The sequence below is a fragment of the Camelus bactrianus genome, chromosome 19 (assembly GCF_048773025.1).
Source record: "Camelus bactrianus isolate YW-2024 breed Bactrian camel chromosome 19, ASM4877302v1, whole genome shotgun sequence".
In the NCBI taxonomy this organism is placed as follows: Eukaryota; Metazoa; Chordata; class Mammalia; order Artiodactyla; family Camelidae; genus Camelus; species Camelus bactrianus.
The window spans coordinates 18,819,068-18,824,788 of NC_133557.1; the positions used below are offsets into that span (position 1 = coordinate 18,819,068).

At 41.1% G+C, this 5,721-nt stretch overlaps 1 non-coding gene across 1 annotated transcript; it reads left to right on the forward strand.

Moving 5' to 3' along the window:
* The first annotated feature begins 3,529 nt into the window (after positions 1 to 3,529).
* LOC123617966 (small nucleolar RNA U3) lies at positions 3,530 to 3,743 on the forward strand. The gene has a single exon (XR_006726292.1). It is a non-coding gene; the product is annotated as a small nucleolar RNA U3 (small nucleolar RNA).
* The last annotated feature ends 1,978 nt before the right edge of the window (positions 3,744 to 5,721 follow it).

Below are 5,721 nucleotides of genomic sequence, written 5' to 3' on the forward strand. Positions count from 1 at the left end.
ATGGCCGTCTTCACGTTCACATGGCCTGCTCCCTGAATGCATGTGTCTCCAAATTTCTCCTTTTCATAAGGACACCAGTCATACTGGACTACAGCCCACCTTAAAGACCTTACTTTAACTGGATTACCTCTGCCAAGACCCTGTCCGAAATTAGGTAACAATCTGAGGTACTGGGGAGGGGAGGGGTGTCTTCAACATAAGTCTGGGGGGGACACAATCAGCTATAATACTTACTAAGAAAAGTTCAATGGGGAGTGAGAAGATGTAATGGCCTTTCATGTCTTTAGAGACACCAGTTAAAGCAACTCATCTTGTTTCCTTTTCAACTGACCAGACTCTTGTCTGTTTGATTGTTTCTTTTTGTTTGTTTGAGACCATGCATCACAGAGAGGACCACACAGGTCTGAGATTCCCAGTTTCTGGGGGTGAAACTCCAACCCCAACAGAGCTTCCTGCCGGATACTGTAGCTGGGGGTGGCAGGGGTTGGGGTGGCAGGGAGGAACAAAAGGCCTGGGCTAGCTACAAACACAAGCCAGTGGAATCTAAGTAGGGCCATGGGGAAGGCTGAGAAGGGAGCACACTACATTATCTGTTTTCCTGTCTATTTCCAAAAACATCTGGAAATTTATCTACCACACTCCTGTCTCCTCTCAGAGGTCTGCAAATCTGACTCACAGTCAGGGACTCACAGTACTTGTTAAAATAGATTCCTGGGCCCCACCGTTGGAGACTCTGCAGTGAGACTGCAGACCTCTGTTTTTCTTATGTGCCCCAGGTGACCCTGGTCTCCAGTGGCATTTGGGAACTTCTTCTACAAATGTCCTTTCTTCTGCTGGGCCTAAATATAAACATCTGCTCAGGCATCTGTGGCGCCCAGAGGTTCTAATCTGTGGGGAACTGGCACACTTCCTAGCCCTTGATTATCCCACTAAATTGTCTCAAGGAAGATTCTGATTTCCATCTCTATTCCTGCCTCTCAATTCTGATTACTTCAGCAAGTACCTTTCAATTGCCCTACTCTTTTCTTTCTTAAAGAACAGCCTCCAACTTCAATTAAAAAATAAATATATATATATATAAGTCAACAGAGGCAGCTTTACATGACACTGTGATCAAGCCTTTTTAAATGTAGGTAGAGATGGCCACGGATGAGTGACTCAAATTCCAGTCTGGATTAGCCCCATGGCTGATGCTGTTGGTTTTCCTCCTGTAGATCTCCACACACCAAAGGATGCTTAGAGCAAACCTTGCAACCCATTGCCGTGGGTATGGGGGCAGGCTAGGCCAGTGTGCAGGGCAAACCAGAAATCCCAAGGAGCTCCTACCCCAGAAGCAGCCCTCAACCAACTGGAGACCAGGAGTTGGTACATAAATGCTCCAGCTTCTTTGTTACCCCATTAGGATAACTCCAAGACATTTTCTGCACTGGATGCCGGAGCTTTCCAGCTGAGTTGAGCTCCGGTTGCCCACAGTAGTGACCTGCTTGGTAGCACACTCATCAGTTTCCTTCTCTTCCCTCTCTCACTTGCTCCATTCATTAACAAGTATCTCCTGAGATCACTTCAAATCCTTGTCCCAGTGTCACAACATAAGGGACTCAAAGCAAGATAGGCACTATTCTAAACTGTTCTTCCTGTGCTGGATCACAGCTCTTACTCAAGAACTCAAATTCAAGGCTGTACTATATTTTACTGACTTCTATTACAGAATACTTAGGGTGAAAAATTGAAGGCTACAGGTCTTCTCTGGCCAAGCTAAAATCCAGTCCTGCAATGCAATGAGCTTTCCTCTGAGGCTTTGGGCCAAATTGGGCTTGAAGCTCAAACAAATCATCAGTATCTGCAAACCCATTCCAATCAATAAAAACCAAAAGAGAGTTTCCGGAAGTGGGATTGTAAAATGGTACAGCCACTTTGGAAAATAGTCTGGCAGTTCCTCCAAAAATGTTAAATGGAGTTACCTTATGATCCAGCAGTTCCACTCCGAGGTCTGTACCCAAGAGAACTGGAAATACATATCCATACGAAAACTTGTGCATGAATGTTCATTGCAGCAGTATTCATAATAGCCAAAAAAGTGGAAACAACCCAAATATCCATCAATTCAACTGGTGAACAGACAGTGTGGTGTATCCATACAATGGAATATTATTCATCCACAGAAAGAATGAAGTAGTGATACATGCAACAGCATGGATGAAACTGGAAAACATTACTCTGTGTGAAAAAAGCCCCATCACAAAAGGCCACATATCATATGACCCCACTTAAACGAAATGTCCAGAATAGACAGATCCACAGAGATAGAAAGTAAATTAGTAGCTGCCAGGGATGTATTAGGAGTGACTGCTAACAGGTATGAGGCTTCTTTGGGAGGTGCTGAAAATGTTCTAAAATTAGATAGTGGTGATGGTTACACAACAACTCTGTGAATATGCTAAAAACCATTCAACTGTATTCTTGTACAAGGTGAATTTCACTGTATGTAAATTATATCTCAGTAAAGCTGTTATTTAAGAGAGAGAGTTTCTGAAGTCTGCTATGAATCTGTACCTCAAAAAAATTTTTTTTTACCACTTTCTGATTTTCCTGAAATATCTTTTCAAAGCCATGTTACAACCTCAGAAGAAAGTGAAGCTAAAAGTCTGGCTGTGAGTCTTGGTGACGGCAAAGCTGAACTCCAAGCAGAGGCTGGGTCTGTGAGCTTTAGCGGGCACAGCAAAAAGGATGCCAGCGGACCTGGCTCCGGATCCCGGTGCAGCCACCTGCTGGTCCTGTGACCTCAGCAGGTTGTGCGTTGGTACAGGGTTTTGAAAACATTAAATGAGATTAGGAGTCTGTCTCAGCCAAGCAGAAATAAGTCTTCTTAAAGCAACATCTGAGGGAGGGAAGTTGCTCACTCAAGGCACCCGAATCTTGACAGCAATGGATCTGCTGGTTCAGAAGTCTCTCTGTAACAAAGCCAGAGGGGCTCTTTAACCCAGGAACCCTTAAGGTCACAAAAGAATTCATTCAGTAATACAGATGAATTTATTTAAGAAACAGAAATAGACACAGACATAGAAAGCAAATGTAATTACCAAAGAAGAAAGTGGAGGAGGGATAAATTAGGAGTTTGGGATTAATAGATACACATTACTATATATAAAATAGATAAACAACAAGGTCCTACTGTATAGTACAGGGAACTATATTCCATTTCTTGTAATAACATAATGGAAAAGAATCTGAAAAGGAAAAATATATATGTATAATAGAACTACTTTGCTACACACCTAAAACTAACATTGTAAATCAACTACACTTCAATAAAAGTTTTTAAAGTGGAAAAAAATAAAAATAAAATAGATAAACAATAAGGTCCTACTGTATGGCACAGGGAACTATATTTAATATCTTGTAGTAACCTATAATGGAAAAGATTCTGAAAACGTGTGTGTGTGTATCTGAATCACTTTGCTATACACCTGAAACTAACACAATATTGTAAATCAACTATACTTCAATATTTTTAAAAAAAGAATTCATTAAGAATATACTTTCAGGGATCATTTCTATAGTTTGTTACTAGAGAAGTTTCTCCAAATGTGTAGAGCACCCAAAACCACAGGAAGAGGCGCAGTGTTCTCTCCTGAGCATGAAGCTGGTTCTTGGTGTCGCTTGTGTGACTGCCATTTGCCACTGATGATCGTTCTTCTCTTCCTTTGGTGAGAGTAAGAGGGAGAGGACGCCATCTGAGTGGTTTTGTTTATAATCTTGTCTTAGCAAAAACAGGTGACATCTTTTTGTTTCTTTTTCTTTGGTGTCTTTTTTTTTTTTTTTTCCATTTATTTTGTTTTGGGCTTGTATCTGTGTGAACCGGAAGGAGGGCATTTTTTTGTTTTGTATTGATATAATTAATCACAGTTTGGGCTTTTTTTTAGTTTTTTATTTGCTTGATACTTTTTTACTGGAGTTTTTAAATAGTGAAGGGTTTTTTTAGTCTTTGCAACATTTGTGCTTCAGGGTTTTTTTTTTGTTTGTTTTTCTTTCTTAACTTTATTTTATAAAAATAAATGTTGCAAAAAAAAAAAAAAGAATTCATTCAGAAGGACTGAGGTCATTCCCTAGGGTGAGGACAGAACACAGTTCAGCATGCAATTAATTTCAAAATCATGGTGTTTAACTACAAAAGTCTTGAACAAAGTCTGTAAAATGATTCCCATTTTACAGAAGAGAAATAGAGTCTCAGAGAAATCAAATGAGTGACTCCAGGTCACATAAGTAGAACCTGGGGCTTGGACCTGCACCTCCAGCTATACGGCATATACACAGGCAGAAGTCAGGCAGGGCCAGGACTTGGGGGGCACCAGGCTAAGGCATTCAAGACAGCAAGGATGGGGAGAAAGCCAGGGCTGCTTCTTACATCAGAGAGGCAGTAAGCATGACAACCTGAAATGACCCTTGGAGGAAAGCCTAGATCAACTGGTCCAGGCTTCCAATTCACATCGGGACCAGAGAGCTGGATGGTTTCTCGTGGAATGCACACAATAGCCCTGTTCTATGGAGATATAGGGTAAGTGTGCACAGATGAGAAAACAAGACTTGGAGAGGTGATGTGACTTGTACATCTAGTACATTGAGGTGGCAGAATTCAAACCCCTATACAACTCTATACAACTACAAGTTCTGTGCTCTTTGCTCCTTGGTACCCACTTGGCAGACAGCCGAAAATGGAAATGGTTACGTTTAAACATCTTTTTGTTGAATTTACTTAGATATGGGTGAGGAGGACTGGAGCATGGCCCCCAAAGTAGCAGTTGCTCCTGAACTTGCAACTTATTCGTTTTTAGCTATAAAATGGAAACAAAACCTAAGCCATTGAGCTGCTATGAGGAATAATGAGTTGATTGACATAAAGCACCTAGCAGGTACCTGGCACACAGTAGGTAGCCTAAATGTTGAGTCTTTTCCCTCAATAGGAAGGCTGGTAGTCCAAGGTCAATAGTTGGTCCTCAGTGTAGATAAAAAGACAGAGGCACAGTTTAGTGCACAGAATTACAAGATGGAGTGGGCAGAGCCTTAAGGAACATCCCATCCTATCCAGTGGATGACAGCTTGAGAAACTGAGACTCAGACAGCACGGCAGTAACTTACCCAGGATCATCCCCTAAAATGGCCTGTTCATTTGGAGAAAAAGCTATTCCATATTCCCAGGTTTCTTCCCTCAACACTGCAAAGCAAAAATGATTTCTCCTCTAGTAATCCTTGGCAATTTTTAATAAAGACATTTCCCTGGCATAAATGTTAAAATTGCCTAAATATGGCTAACTCTTGAATAATGCTGGTTAATCCTGGCTAATGTTTGATCCTTTAAAGCATCTTTTCCCATCAATAAACTTTTTTTGTGGGAAACTCTCATTTGCCTTGTGTTTCTTATGGAAATGTGATTTGTACATACATCCTCCCTGCATAAATATTTAGCTCATCATTGTGCTACACAAATTCCCTACAAATTAGGTGGAAATCAGCCTCAGCTGACAGAAGCATCCATACTCAATCCAGGGGGAAATCATTATTATTTAGAACTTATTAAGCCACGACAGTTAGTACTGGATGGGCCTGGGAACTTCAATAAATACTGAGCACAAATAGGAGCCAAACGCTTGAGCGAAGATTGGTCTTGCAATTTCTACCAGTCAAGCAGCAGCAAAAGGTTGAAGAAAAAAAAATGGGTTGCAA